This window comes from Cervus elaphus, chromosome 7, assembly GCF_910594005.1.
Source record: "Cervus elaphus chromosome 7, mCerEla1.1, whole genome shotgun sequence".
NCBI lineage: Eukaryota > Metazoa > Chordata > Mammalia > Artiodactyla > Cervidae > Cervus > Cervus elaphus.
In genome coordinates, this window is record NC_057821.1 from 7,969,941 (window position 1) to 7,986,606 (window position 16,666).

General features: G+C 42.3%; 1 long non-coding RNA gene across 1 annotated transcript in view; it reads right to left on the minus strand.

Moving 5' to 3' along the window:
* The window catches only part of LOC122696906, a 46,936-nt gene that overhangs the window by 8,844 nt on the left and 21,426 nt on the right, over positions 1-16,666 (minus strand). Inside the window, exons 2-3 of the long non-coding RNA XR_006341954.1 lie at positions 15,370-15,513; positions 7,389-7,480 (exon numbers count right to left, since the gene is read on the minus strand). This is a non-coding gene — a long non-coding RNA (uncharacterized LOC122696906). The remainder of the gene's footprint in view (positions 1-7,388; positions 7,481-15,369; positions 15,514-16,666) is intronic.

Here is a 16,666-nt window from a genome sequence, read left to right on the forward strand (position 1 = left end):
GACAGGACAGAGCACCTCTGTCATTGAAGCGGGCGTGGAAGGACACGCGACAAGTGTGGGCTGTCTGCCCACTGCACTCCCCGAAGATGGCCTGCAAGCTCTTCCTTGAAGAAAGACCAGAGCTACACACCAAGCTGGTACTCACTGGCTAGACTAGAGTCCCAGGTAGAAGCCTCTTTCAACGTTATCTGTATCTGGGAATTCCCTGGTGGACCAGTGGTTAGGACTCTGCCCTTCCACTGCAGGGGGCCCGGATCGATCCCTGGTTGGGGAACAAAGATCCTACAAGCTGTGCAGTGCATTAAATGGTGCATTCCATTTAACAACAACAAAAATTTAACATTCAGACATTACTTTGGAAAACACATGGAGAGCCACTCTGAGGGAGGTGGCCTTGAGCTTGTCTCCGTGTCTGTTGAGCCAGTTACATCAGCAAGGTGGGCAAGCATTCTCCTCTGTAAAAGCCACCATCACCGTCTCTCCGAAGCTGGGCTCCGCAGTCTGCTCGGGTTTGAGGAACCCCTAGCAAATAGCAGACTGTCCTTCACCTTTAGGAGCTAGAAAAGCTGAACCATAGCAATCTTTGGCTTGCTAGTTAGGTCCCAACCACAGACCAGCGAGGAGGAGTGATTTCCAGTTAATGCAAACAGCAAACGCCCCAGGCCCCCCTCTAACAGCTGGCTCCTGAGAAGCATTATTGGAAGCTGACTGCCTGACTGCTGCCCTCAGCCAGGCGGTTCCTAGACCTGCTTTCCTCCTCCAGCACAACCATCTTCACCCTCGTTGCTTTGGGGATTATCCCCTTAAGGAGAACCATTTGTGAACAAGCGCAGGTTTGGGCAGCCGTCTCCAGTCCGATCCATTCTCAGATCCTCTCCTGGGTGAGCCTGACACCTGCTGGCCTCCAGCTCCCCTGCACCCACACGTCAGAAAGAGCATATTTCTGCAAGATTCTAGCTAATACTGTCTATGCACATGTCTCTGATCTAGAATTTTCAGATTCTAGAAAATCACATCTGGAAAGATGTGATGTAAACATCACATCTCAGGATGTTTATGTGAGAGAGGGATTTTGAGCAAGACTCCAGTGTATCTGAGTGAGCCATTTAAGAATTAAGGAAGTAAGTTTCAATAAATAAATTAATTTCAGTCACACACAAACACACATACACGCAGAATGATCTGAAAATTATTAAAAAAAAAAAAAACTCTTCTAAATTCCCACTCATCATTTATAGCAATCTGTAATCTGTTAGTGATACTTATGGGTTAATAGAAAATCAAAGTGACAGATAGTACGAGGAAAAATGAGAAATAAAGGGAAATAGGAGAGGGAAAGGAAGATGGAGGGGTGGGAGTACTGAGTCAGTTCTGTCCCACTCTTTGCGACTCCATGGACAGTAGCCCGCCAGGTTCCTCTGTCCATGAAATTTCCCAAGCAAGAACACTGGAGTGGGTTGCATTTCCTACTCTGGGGGATCTGGAGCCAACGCAGCCATCAAATACAGGTCTCCTGCATTGTGGGAGGAGTCTTTACTACTGAGCCACCAGGTGGGAGTAGATAGAGAAAATAGGCAGGTCCAGGCATAAAGAGACAAAACCAAAGCAGCCAGAGTCAAAGGATATTGACTTAGGAAGCAAGAGGGCAGATCGTCCGCTTTCTCCAAACAAAACCTGCCCAGTACATTAGAGCAACGCGGCCCAAGGGCATTTAAGCTGCCTGGGGACTGGCACATCACACTGGGCTGACTGCTCTCTTAAGCTGCCAACTTTATCTCTGAGACAGCCCGTGGTGAGAGTATAAGTTCTTGTCCCCCTACATGGCCGTGAAGAACAGACTTCGGAGGCAACACTAAATTCAAGAGTTTCATCTGAAAGGGGACTCCTTATGTAAATCAAAACTACAGTGAGGTATCACCTCACACCAGTCAGAATGGCCATCATCAAAAAGTCTACTAAAAATATTCAGTATCTTGTAATAAACTATAAAACAAAAGAATCTGAAAAAGATAGATAGATAGATAGATAGATAGATAGATAGATATATAACTGAATCACTTTGTTATTTACCAGAAACTAATACAACATTGTAAATCCACTATATCTCAATAAAAAAAAGAACCATAAAATGCAGATAAGTTATTATTTTTTAAGCCTACAAATAATAAATGCTGGAGAGGGTGTGGAAAAAAGGGAACCCTCCTACACTGTTGTTGGGTATGTAAACTGGTACAGCCGCCATGGAAAACAGTACAGTTTCCTTAAAAAACTAAAAATAGAGCTACTATAGACCCTGCTTTTGTCCCATTCCTGAACATATATCCAGAGATAACTCTTAACTAAAAAAGATACATGAAAAAGATGTTGGTATAGAAATGAACTTATTTACAAAACAGACTCACAGACACAGAAAGCAAACATTCTGTTACCAAAGGGAAAAAGGGGAAGGGATAAAAAGCAGGCGTTTGGGATTAACAGGTACACATTACTTTAGGTAAAATAAACAAGGCCCTACTGTATAGCACAGGGAACTATATTCAATATATTGTTATAGCCTATGGTGGAAAAGAATCAAAAAAAGAATATATATATATATACATACATACACATATATATACACAAACATATACATATATAACTGAATCACTTTGCTGTACGTCTGAAACTAACACAACACTAAATCAACTATAATCAATCCATCAATCAATGAGGACTTCTTAAGATGTCACTGAACACTTCATTTCCTTATAATCAATTTCCTAGTGCTAATATAATTGGTTCTGCTGGGAGGAGGGGATATAAACGCAACCAAGACAGTTATATTGGGATATAATAAAATATACACTAAAATTCATCTCAATATGCTTAATGTTACAACAAAATACACTTCCTATACTATAATTTTTACTATCCTTCATTTAGGGTAGAAGTCAGGAGAGCATTCTCCTCTTAGGTCAACCACTTATTAAAGGTCATTTAACCTCCCTGAGACTCTGTTTCTTTATCCATAAAATGGGGACACAAACAACCTAGTTTAGCCACCTTGGAGGATTATGAGAATCAAATGAAGTGATGTCTGTGAAAACACTGTGAAATTTTCTGACTTTAAAAATGTGGAATCAGGGTCTTCCCTGGTGGTCTGGTGGTTAAGACTGTGTACTTCGATGCAGAGAGTACAGGTTCGATCCCCAGCTGGGAAACTAAGATCCCACGGGGTGTGAACAACAACAACAAAAAAATGTGGAATCAAAAAAAAAAAAAATTCCCTCTGCACAAATGAGGCATAAACAGCCTTGAAGAAGAGAATGATGCTGAAGTAGTGGCCATCCCAACAGAGACAGTATTCCCAGGGGAACCCAATGCAGCCTGAGTCTGGGCAAGAGCTCTCAGAAGCCGTGGCAATGAGGCTGAGACACAGCACTTAGCAAATGGAACTATTCTGTGCAAACGAGTTTTTTCTCTGGCTCTCAATGCTGACTTAAATAAATGTCCTATCCTTCCTTCCTATCCTTATTCATCAGAGGGCAGACAGAATGAAAACCACAGTCACAGAAAACGAACCAAACTGATTACATGGACCACAGCCTTGTCTAACTCAATGAAACTATGAGACGTGCCATGTAGGGCCACCCAAGATGGACAGGTCATGGTGCAGAGGTCTGACAAAACGTGGTCCACTGGAGAAGAGAATGGTAAACCACTTCAGTATTCTTGCCTTGAGAACCCACAAACAGTATGAAAAGGCAAAAAGGTAGGACACTGCAAGATGAACTCCCCAAGTCAGTAGGTGCCCAGTATGCTACTGGAGAAGAGTGGAGAAATAACTCCAGAGACAATAAAAAGATGGAGCCAAAGTGAAAACGACTTCCAGTTGTGGATGTGACTGGTGATGGAAGTAAAATCTGATGCTGTAGAGAACAATATTGCATAGGAACCTGGAGTGTTAGGTCCATGAATCAAGGTAAATTGGAAGAGGAGATGGCAAGAGTTAACACTGACATCTTAGGAATCAGTGAACTAAAATGGACTGGAATAGACGAATTTAATTCAGATGGCCATTATATCTACTACTGTGGACAAGAATCCCTTAGAAGAAATGGAGTAGCCCTCATAGTCAAAAATAGAGTCCAAAATACAGTACTTGGGTGCAATCTCAAAAATGACAGAATTTATGCAGAGTTCCAAAGAATAGCAAGGAGAGATAAGAACACCTTCCTCAGTGATCCATGCAAAGAAATAGAGGAAAACAATAGAATGGGAAAGACTAGAGATCTCTTCAAGAAAATCAGAGATACCAAGGGAACATTTCATGTAAAGATGGGTACAAAAGAGGGCAGAAATGGTATGGACCTAACAGAAGAAGAAGATATTAAGAAGAGGTGGCAAGAATACACAGAAGAACTGTACAAAAAAGAACTTTGTGACCCAGATAATCACGATGGTGTGATCACTCACCTAGAGTCAGCCATCCTGGAATGTGAAGTCAAGTGGGCCTTAGGAAGCATCACTATGAACAAAGCTAGTGGAAGTGAGGAATTCCAGTTGAGCTATTTCAAATCCTAAAAGATGATGCTGTGAAAGTCCTGCACTCAATATGCCAGTAAATTTGGAAAACTCAGCAGTGGCCACAGGACTGGAAAAGGTCAGTCTTCATTCCAATCCCAAGGAAAGGCAATGCCAAAGAATGCTCAAACTACCGCACAACTGCATTCATTTCACATGCTGGCAAAGTAATACTCAAAATTCTCCAAGCCAAGCTTCAACAGTACTGAACTGAACTGAGAATTTCCAGATGTTCAAGCTGGATTTAGAAAAGGCAGAGGAACCAGAGATCAAATTGCCAGCATCTGCTGGGTCATCAAAAAAGGAAGAGAGTTCCAGAATAACATCTACTTCTGCTTTATTGACTATGCCAAAGCCTTTGACTGTGTGGATCACAACAAAAAGGAAAATTCTTAAAGAGATGGGAATACCAGACCACCTAACCTGCCTCCTGAGAAATCTGTATCCAGGTCAGGAAGCAACAGTTAGAACTGGACATGGAACCACAGGCTGGTTCCAAATAGGAAAAGGAGTATGTCAAGGCTGTATATTGTCACCCTGCTTATTTAACTTGTATGCAGGGTACATCATGAGAAACGCTGGGCTGAAGGAAGCACAACCTGGAATCAAGATTGCCAGGAGAAATATCAATATTTCTCAATCAATCACAGAAAGCATAGAGGAACTGAAAAGCCTCTTGATGAAGGTGAAAGAAAAGAGTGAAAAAGCTGGCTTAAAACTCAACATTCAAAAAACTAAGACCATGGCATCTGGTCCCATCACCTCATGGCAAATAGATGGGGAAACAATGGAAATGGAAACAGTGACAGACTTTATTTTCTTGGGCTCTTAAATCACTGCAGATGGTGACTTCAGCCGTGAAATTAAAAGACGCTTGCTCCTTGGATGAAAAGCTATGATCAACCTAGACAGCATATTAAAAAGCAGAGACATTACTTTGCCAACAAAGGTCCATCTAGTCAAAGCTATGGTTTTTCCAGACATGTATGGATGTGAGAGCTGGACAACAAAGAAAGCTGAGCACTGAAGAATTGATGCTTTTGAACTGTGGTATTGGAGAAGACTCTTGAGGGTCCCTTGGACAGCAAGGAGATCCAACCAGTCCATCCTAAGGAGATCGGTCATGAATATTCATTGGAAGGACTGATGCTGAAGTTGAAGCCCCAATACTTTGGCCACCTGATGTGAAGAACTGACTCATTAGAAAAGACCCTGATGCTGGGAAGGAGAAGGGGACAACAGAGGATGAGATGGTTGTATGGCATCACTGACTTGATGGACATGAGTTTGAGCAAACTCCGGGAGTTGGTGATGGACAGGGACGCCTGGTGTACTGCAGTCCATGGAGTCACAAAGAGCCAGACATGCCTGAGCAACTGAACTGAACTGATCCCTCCTTTATTTAAATAAACTATTTCCTGCTTTTATTCAAACTACCATGGAAGAAAAATTGAATGTACCCTTCCAGTCAATTAGAAGTGACTTTATTGGGGCTTACACAATGAACCAAATGATGTTACTCCTGTGAGTAAGTTCCCACAGGAGTCGCTAGCCACCCCATCATCTTGTGTACCTATGACTCAGGCCACAGATCAGGGATCCCAGACAGAGATGCATATTTCCCAGGCTCTGGGCACCAGTATCTCTCAAGTGAACTTTGATTCCACGGAGGCAAAAGGATTCGAAGAGAGGTGTGTTCACAGGGTGATGTCACCCACTGACATCATTTTCCACTTATTTGGGATAACTTAACTCCCACACATGGCTGAACTATTTCCCTTAAAATTTAGAACTTTGAGACCTACCGAATCAGTTTTTACCTTAGAAATAATCTCATAATTGTGCCTAGAAAACAAGAAGCTGGAAAAGCAGGCTCTGAGAAGTTCCTTCCAGAATGATGGTATTGGTTTTCACTTTTATTTGCATAGCTATGAGAAAAGTGGATCTTACTTATAAGTTCATGAACCTCTGCAGAGAAGTCCAAGTAGAGAGGGCAGACAAGAAGAAAAGATCAACACTTCAACTGGTTTTCATTTGTTTACCTCATTATTTTCAAAAAATTATAAATTTGTATGTTTTATGATGAATGTAATACAATAATACCACAATGCATTTAATGAATGTATAATTTATTATGCTCATCTGCATTTAAATAATTCATATATAAATAGAATTGTTCATTTACTATCAGTGCCTCATCCCGAAAAAGCTGGCAGAACACAAAAATACAATAAAGAATAGTTAGAGACTACACTCTGTTTAATTTTGTCAAGTAGAAAATTACATGTTGCCTAATATATTGTTTGATCCTAAAGGCTCAGCCTGTCCCCAGCTTACAAGTGTCATAGACTAACACTGAAAGTCTGGAACTTTGATCCTAGAAGCGAGTCCAGTAAGACAGTGAAAGTGCATGAATATCAGTGGATCATGGCCAGAAGCAGGACTAACGGAGCTGAGTCTAGTGTCATTACGGACACCAGCATATAACACACAATGTCACCGCAAACAGAGCTGTGAAAATACTAAGGTCACACATACGGTGTGATGTTTGTATTTCTCAGGAGAAGTCGCGTCACAGCATTGCAGCCCCTAAGGCTAACGTGGAATTGAATGCTTCTTTAATTCAAAGTCTGGGAACTTCAAGAACTTGATCTTCAAGACGGCACAATCAAGGCAAGAGATGTTAACCCGGTGACCAACTCAGAAAAGTGAACTGCCTACACGGACATGCCTGACATATCCTGAAGTCACAGGCAGAAGGGTGATAAGACCTTGCCTTAAATACACACCAGGGAGCCTCTCTCCCTGTTACACGTGTAACTTACTGTCATTACATGATTCACTTTCCCGATGAGGCGTCCTTCTGAGCTGAGTCATCAGCAGAATCAGGTCAGCCAGGTTCTGAGACAGTTCCTTCCTGTGGGTCACAAAGTAACTCATCTTATCCCTTTTTTGTTACTTCTCGTTTTAAATTTTAAAATAAAGAGTATCTACAGGATCCTCCATTCACCTCACAGATGGCAGAATCCAACTCCCAAGGCCATGAAGATGATGACTTCCTCCGGATTCAATGAAGACAATGGGTATGACCTACCCTCCCCCCCTTTCATCCCACCCTCCCACCCCCGCTAATCATGACTCACTCAGTAAAGTGCTAATAAGGAGGGTCATAAATTCAAGTCCTCAGCTATTTCCAAGGACCAAAGCAAACAGAAAATGCATGCCAAAAGGGGCAATTGCCAAAGGGTATCAAAATTATGCTTCAATAAATAGACAAGTAATTAGTCAAGGGCTTTTACATAGGAAATTATTGTTACTTATCAACCTAACATGTTATTATTTACCCTGGATTGCAGTTGAGAGAAAATAGAGACTTTGGCTTACTTCCCCCCACCCCTAAATTCTGTTCCTTACTTTGATAAAGTATGGCCACACAAAATATCCCAATTATAACACTAACAACTTATTCCAGTAACCCCACTCCTGGGCATATATCTGGAAAAGGTGAAAACTCTAATTTGAAAAGATGCATACACCCCAATGTTCATTGCAGCACCATTCACAAGAGTCAAAACATGCAAGTAGGTTAAGTGTCCATCAACAGATGAATGGATAAAGATGTAGTACACATATACAAGGGAGCATTTCTCAACCATAGAGAAGAATGAAATAATGCCATTTGCAGCAATATGGATGTACCTAGAGTTGTCATACTAAGTGAAGTAAATCAAAGACAAATATCATATATCACCTATATGTGGAATCTAAAATATGATACAAATGAACCTATGTACAAAATAGAAACACACTCACAGACATTGAAAACAAGCTTACGGTTACCAAAGGGCAAAGGAGAGGAGGATACATTAGGAGTTTGGGATTAATAGATACACGCTATTATATATAAAATAGATTAAACAAGAAGGGCTCACTGGGCTGCACAGGTAACCATATCAATACTTCACAATAACTTAGAAAAGAATCTGAAAAATTATTTACAAGACTGAATCACTTTGCTGTACATCTGAAATTAACACTATATTGTAAATCAACTACATTTCAACTTTAAAAAAATAATTAAAAAATTAAAGGAAAAAAACTAACAACTTCATCCATCCATCAGAATTTTAGCACGGACATTAAGGAAAGCCAGGTGTTCTGTGTGCTCAATCATGCTTTTAAATTAAGGGCTCCGTGTATCATGTAGTCATGGCTGATCGGCTTTAAAATATTGCCACATGAAGAATTTTTTAAAAGACGATTAAGGTAACAAATGCCTTTAGGGATCCAATAGACATCACCTTCCTCTTGTCCTGAAAGTAGAAAATGCTCAAAGCTCAGTAGGCTTCTCGAGAAAGCCACAAACACTGGGGGCCAGACACGTTCCAGGACTTAATAAGAGACGGTCACCTTGCTCTGTTACCTACAACCCAGGCCCGGCACCACCTATACCCTTTGGCTCTTATCCCTGCCACACACAGCTCAGAAAGCTTCATGCCCAAGACCACGGGCTCCAAACACAGACTGTCTAGTTCTGAATCCAGCTTTCCCATTTGCTCGCTGTGTGACCTTCACAAGCTCTTTAACCTCTTGGTATCCCCGTTTCCTCATCTCCTAAAACGTATCTTATTGCACCTGTATGGAGATTAAGTCAGTCAATATGTGCAGCATGCTCTGTACTCAGTGATAATGACTGGGGGCTGGAGGGGGCGGGTTGAGAGCATGCAATTGCCCTAGTTGGAAGGCCACCCCTTGGCGTGCGAGGAGGGGGAGGAAAAAGAGGGTGGTTTCTTCTTCTGTTGAATGAAACCAGTCAAAGGAAGCTTTAAGAGAATCCTTGGTAGAAACTGGGGGTCTCAGGAAGGGGAGCTGGTGCCTCTCCCCGTGGGTTGCCAGCTGAGCTAACCTGCTTCCCCAGACAGGAAAGAGTGGCGTGGACAGGAACGGGAGATGGGGAGAGGTGGGCGGCCCTCGGATGGCTTGGCCAGGGATGCTGGGCTTCCCAGGGGCCGAGTGCACACCGCAGAAGACACCTGAGGCTGAGAATTCTTACTGGTTCTCTGGTCCACTGGGCAAGGGGACTGTGAGGTGAGTCTCTGGGAGTGCCACCCGAAGGGCATTAGGGCACCAGATTGCTGGTGGGAATTGGGCTGCAGTGAGGCCCTGGGCCCTCAGAGGTGTTTCCAGGGGCCCCTGAAGAGAGAGCGAGGTTGTTGCCGCTTTTCTCTTTTTTTTCCTTAATTTAATTTTTTCTATTTATTATTTTTTGAAACTCTGTTTTCTTTTTTATTTTACTAACTTTTTATTGGAGAGAGAGCTAGTCTTTGTGTAACTGGAAAAGATGGTGGAGGGGTGATCATGAACAGCAGTGACCCACGCCCTTCCTTCATGAAGCCTCAGCACATCAGAGGACTCACGACCCGAAAGGAGGAGGGAGGAGGCGTGGGAGGCAGGAAGGTGGTCACACACACACACACACACACACACACACACACACACACACACACCCCACCCCCAGACCCCAGCCTGGCCAGTGAGTGATGGAAGGGGGAACCTTAGAATGAAAATGAGGATTGAAACTGGACTGAACTGAGGCGTATACGGACTGAAAACATCTGCAAAGTTAGCACATCTGTCTGGAGAGTCATCACAAGGCAGCCCGTGAGGTCTGAGAGATGGTGGTTGGATTCCACGCTGAGAGGGAAGGAACCCTATTTCCTGTTTGAGTCTCAGTGAGTTCTGACTGATGAACAAGCTGGTTAGAAGAGCATCACGGTGATCACAGGGGCTACTAACTCCTTAATCCAGCTTTCTTGTCAATTTGCTGTGGTTTAGTTGCTAAGACATGTCCAACTTGTTTGCAACCGCATGGGCTGTAGCCTACCAGCCTCCTCTGCGATTTCCCAGGCAAGAATACAGGAGTAGATTGCCATTTCCTTCTCCAGGGGATCTTCCTGACCCAGGGAGTGGAACCCACATCTCCAAATTGGCAGGCAGTTTCTTTACCACCGAGCCACCTGGGAAGCCCCTTCTTAACAATACGTCAACTTTTAAAAATGCACAATGTGAGAGTTGCAAGTTAAGTTTTATTGGGGGCAAAATTAGGACCAGGAGATAGCATCTCAGATAGCTCTGAAACTGTTCCTAAGAGGCAGGGGGAAAGGTCGGCATAGATGTGATTCTGGTGAAAGGGGAGTACACGCAATCAAGCACATATTTTTTTGCAGGTTTCTGCTAGTTATGAGGCACAGTCATCACCATGAAGGATTTTGGTGCTTTTCTAGATCTAAGGAGATGCAAGAATTACACTCATAAAATCAGCCCCTGAAAATATCTAACTACCTGAAGGCCTGCTCTGCCAGTTTCCACCCCCACCGCCAGCACGCAGAGCCTCTTTTCTGCTCTCCACCCTGCACTCCTTTCAGGGAGTGTTGAACATCAGCAGCAGCGCATGATTTAATCCTTGTGCAGGTCGATGACAAGTGCCTGTGGCAATGTCTTACAAAGCAAAAATTTAATCTCGTACAAATGTAATTACCTCAAATTAGCCTTCTCTCAATAATACTTGTGGGGTGTTGTCTACTTTGTAATCCTTATTCTCTGAAATCTGATTCCACCTCCCAACCATGGGAGTGGATTTCACTCTGCAGTCCAGCCCCTGGATCCACAGCTGACTGGACCAGCAGGGATCACCTGACCAGTGGGGTCACCTGATCACCGAGGATCACTTGTTTTCTGAAATCTAGAAGTCCATCAGATTTTACAAAACAACAAAAACCTTCTACAAAGACAATTCTATGAAACCGGGGAGAAAACGAAATTATATTCCTCTAATAAAGTCAGGAATTATTCCCCTTGTTTGGGTTTTTTGGTGGGTTTTTTTTTAACTTAATTCTTCATGTTTGTTTGGCATAGGCCAGCAACAATATTTATATCATTTATATCCTTTTTTGGTTTGCCTTGCTTGTTGTCACTTTTTAAATTTTTTAACTCTTTGATTTTTAAACAACAACAGAAATATATAACAGAAAAAAATTCCATAGTACTTGCTTTGCTGTTTTAACTCATTCATTTTTCTGGTATATTAGATGAAATTTGGTTCAAACGGAAAATGATAAACATCTCCAGGCAACCACGTCCTTTTCTCATTTTAGTATTTAATTTCATTACTTTAAAAGGGTTGACATGTTAAAAAAAAAAAAAATCATGATAAAAATCATGAAATACATCCATGTCCTCCGAAGTGGGGTGCACACACCTGGGGAGATGCACACAACCCTAAAATAATCCACCGTCGTGTAGGAAAAAATCCAGGGCTTCAATTAAATTTTCATCATAGTCTCTTATACTTCAGTTTTTCTATATGTATGTGTTATGATGGACGTCGTGTATTAGTGCAGTATTAGGTATAGATGTATCTAATGAAATAGACACGTATGTATCAGGTTTGCATGCTCAAAAATGATAAGCGTACTCTTGAAAAACTAAGTCGCTGAGACAGCCAAGAAATCGCCACTTTTCCGGATCTACATGATTTTCCGCCCTGGAGCACAGTGCCATCTAGTGGTGTCTGAGATAATACAGCCTTTCGAGTTGGCTAAATTTTTCTAAGAGTGCTGTCATTGAGATGGCAAGATCCGCTGTACTAAAGTCACAAACAACGACAGGTAATTTTAACTGTATTATAGGAAACTACGACCACTGTTCCTATGGCTTCCTGCTGGTGCTGCGAGGGTGTTTCCTCTGTCCCCCTGAAGGCAGAGCTTTCCTTGAAGCGACCAGGCTTTCTTCCCTGCCTCATTTATGCTTCTTGTCTTCCAGGTCCGCCCTCCTTCCCCCTTTGGATCTGTTTCTGATCACACCAGGGAAAGGCCTGTGCCTTTCTCTGCGCTTCATCCCTACTTCCCTAAAGCACTTGTCTGTCTGATGATTTGCTTGTGTATCTGTCTACCTAGTCTATTAACTTCTAAAGCAGCAGATCCAGCAGAAAGATAATGGAAGTCACACATATAAGTTACAATTATAACTGTAAATATTCTAGTAGCCACATTTTAAACAGCAAAAAGGAACATAAATTGTATCTTAATATATTTAATGAATCCAAAATAATATCATTTTAATATGTAATCAATATAAAATCACTAAAGAGATAGTTCCTAATTTTTTTTCATGAGTCTTCAAAATCCAGGGTCTGTTCTCTGTTTATAGCATATCTCGATTTGAACTAGCCACATTTCAAGGACATGTGTTTAGGGGACTGTATTGAAGAGCGATTTCTAAAGGCGAGTCTGGTATCTCCTTACAATTTAGTAAGTGTTCAATGAATGCTTCCAAGATAAATAACTTAAAGCTGATAATGCTGCTAGATGTTCTCTGGGAAAATTTGTCCTTTGTATATCACAGATTGGGTCTCTGTAAATAGACACCATAAAGAATGTACAAACAAGCCTCTCTGATAGGAGAAAAAGAGTCTGGTAAATCATATCAATGCTAATTTGTTCTAAAAACTCCCTTTAGAGGCAAGTTTTATGCATGTGGATTTCAATGTATTGAATAATTGTAAAATTAGCAATTGTCAGACTCCTAATTATGCACCTAGATTTCACTTCTAATATGAATAATTTTAATTACTTTTCACACATCTTCTTGCTTTGCCAGCACAGCACACTTTTTAAAAGCAAAAACTGCTCTGTTTTGTGCGTTGCCGTACACTCAGGGCCTCTGTATGGCTGGCATATAGTAAGCATTCCAAGAAGATGTTTGTTCATTTGGGAAATTTGAGAGCTTGGATCAGTGTATGTTCTATTTTTGTCTGAATTTGTGAGTTTCATCTGTTTTTTAATTCATGTCAAAAACAGAGTTCATAGCTATGTGCTAAGTGTTGGAGGCAGACAGGGTTACAAATTATGACTCCTTCCTCCAGTTCAATGCACAGTAAAATGCAAAATGTAGTCCCACCTCAGGACTCACCTTCTCAGACTGCTCCCACGTCCTTCTCATGGGGAAGGCTGGATCTCACTGGTACCTATTGCATTTTTGTCTACCTCTGTCTCTGGTATACTCTTTTTTGTTGTTGTTACAAATGCGATATGTTTCTAAAAACATCGCGATATCCTAAATTCAAAATAATGCAAACATGGAACTTGCCTAGCAGTCCAGTGGTTAAGGCTCCACACTTCCAATGCATGGGGCACAGGTTAAGTTCCTGGTCGCGGAACTAAGACTTCACATTGCAGTGCATTGGGGCCAACAAAACAAAGCAAAACAATACAAAAAGAAAAAATCCTGATAATGGATGGCCATTTTTTCTGCATATTTATCTTAATCACTTGGTATAGCAGTTTTTTTTAAATTTTAGATTGGAGTATAGTTAATTTACAATGCTGTGTTAGCTCCATGTGTAAAGCAAAGTGATTCAATTTTGCATACACACATGTCTATTCTTTTTCAGATTCTTTTGTGACAGTCCAGGGAAGCATGTAATCCTTCTTAGATGCTCCAAAAAGTTAAATAATCCCCTCAAAGGTCAACATATTAATAAACCAAACCAATAGGAGAAGTTAAATATTCTGACTCTTAGGCCATATCTCCACTATTATGGTTCCACCTCTTAAGTTTGACAGTGCATCTTCCAAGTCATCTAATCTGTAGTTTATTATTGTCTTGTATTTAAAATAAACTTCTGGTTTTTCTTTTTCTTTCATCCGTATCTTATAGGGTTAGTCCACATGGATAGAAGTAGGACCTTCACCTCCTCCAGAACTCTGAGTATGAAAGCAGTGATGCCAACACAGAATAAACTAGACTGGTGGTCTGCAGTAACCATCTAGACCCAGTGTTCAGGGCCGTCATGGCCTGATGTTCAGGCTGGGCACTGCACAAACTTGCAAAGTGCCAGTCAGGTGCACGGTGCGTAAACCTCACCCGGCAGCCGTGGGAGTGGTTACCTCCAGGTCCACAAGGGCAACAACCCCAGAAATATAATCAGGTCCAGTACAGTGTAAACAAAAGCGGGGATGTCTGAGCTTACTGAAAATGTGGGGTTCACAGAGGGCCCCAGTCTGGCCTTCACAGCCAGCGGGCAAATGCCTGCAGGGCGGGAACCAGGCCCAGGCTTGTTCAGACCCAACTCTGTGCCCAGCAGACCCAGTTCATAACCCCAAATAAATAATAATTTATTTATTTAAAAGTGCGCGTGTTTCTGGGAACCCCCTGCTGGGTAAGACATGGTGCTTTCACTGCCAGGGGCAGGGTTCAATCCCTGGTCAGGGAGGTAAGATCCCAATGCTGCACAGTACAGCGAAAAAAAAAAAAAAAACCGTAGATGTGTCTCTAAGGGCTTTGTAAAAGGCAAATTTTATGTGGGTTAAAAAATCACAAAATAGGTACAGGTGATTCTTTTCACTTATAAAGTCCTTGAAAAATACCAGAAAATGCTATTCAATGTTCAGTTGGCATATAATTTGAGGTCCATATCCACTCCTTAAAAGTGAATGGCTCTTAAGAAAGACAACTTTCCTCATTTTACCTAAACTGATAAATAATATGAGCAATCTGGGAAAGCTTCTGAAGACATTTCATTCTAGGAAGAGAAAACAGTCAAAAGTCACAACTCATGATGGAGCTTTAAGTAAGCATGTGACACCATTCAGTGGGTTGAGACACATCTTCTCCATCATCCGTCTGGCGGTTTGCCTCCTCCTGGTATGCAGGGCATTCTGGTGGGATTTTTCTCAAGCAGCCTGTCAGTCAGGGCCCCACTGAGAACACAGAAAAATTGTATCCAACCGTTCTCTCACAACTCACCCTTGGCTTCAAAAAAAAAAAAAAACAGTGGAAAAGAGTCGCTGAATTTTCAATGCTGGCCATTCAGCTGCAACTTCTAGAGTCAAGGCTGCTTCATTCTCCTTTGCAGACATGCAAGCCTTGGCCAAATCCACTCTCCAGCCCCTGCAAAACAGAGAGAGAGCGTGCAGGTTCGTCCAGCCTCATTACTCTTCAGACCTCAGCACGGGGTCAGTTGTGAAACGATCAGACTCCAATGAAGCCAACCACTGAGGCCAGGATGCTGGCTTAGTCCCAGACATTTTACCTTTCCTTTGGTCGTGACTTGGTCAAGTGTGACTTTGAGACTATCCTTTCAATTCATGAAAACGAATTAAATCATCTCAGGAAGGAAAAAAGTCCCCCTAAACCATTTAACTCAAATATTCAACGTTTATGGACACACGTAGCTTTCTGCTGGGACTTCTGGAGCGTGCGTGAGTTTAGGTTCCTGCCTTTAAGGGCGTGTACAGAAGACAACACACATTCAAATGTGCACACGCGGATAGCGTGTAAGAGTGCTGGAAGGCAGCACGCTGAGAGGGGGTGATGAGTAGATAAGAGGGCAGATGCTGAGCCGCCGTTCGGATTTAAATCCTGGTTCCACCGTCCTGTGACCTTGGGTAAGTGACTTCACCTGTCCATGTCCGTTTGCTCACTTGTTAAACAGAGGTGATAACTGGACTTACTCCACTGACTGTGTGATGAGTAAGTACATTAAGAACAACTTAGAACAGGGCTCAGTTCACAGTAGGAACTCAGTTCCATGGAGAGAAGCTGTAATTTTATAATTAGGAACAAAATACACAGGATAGGAAGGGCTTCCAAAGTTCAAACGAGGGGGAAATTGCTGTGGCTTGATGGATCCGAAAAGGTTTTCTGGAGAAAATATTAGCAATCTGAACTAAGACTGGAAGAGGAAATGTGGAGATTCAGGGGGCTGGATCTAGGACAACCTAGTCAGAGGGATGTTTTTTCACTGGAAAATAGGGGAGGCTGAGGTTGAAGGATGGATCACTCAGTGTGGGAGGGCCAGGCACCAGGACGAGGATGGTGGATTTCACCCTTAGGACGACAGGAAGCCCCAGAGGTTCCTGAGCAGGAGAATGATGGACAAGAGTAGTGTCTTTACGACAGTTAATTCTGCAGTGCTTGGAAGTGAGCCTTGGAGGGGAAGCCGCTCATGGGACGATCGCAGTGATTTAGGTACGAAAGAATGAGAAATTAAAAGGGTTAAGAGCCAGCACCACCCCTGGTGGTCCGGTGGTTAAGACTCTGC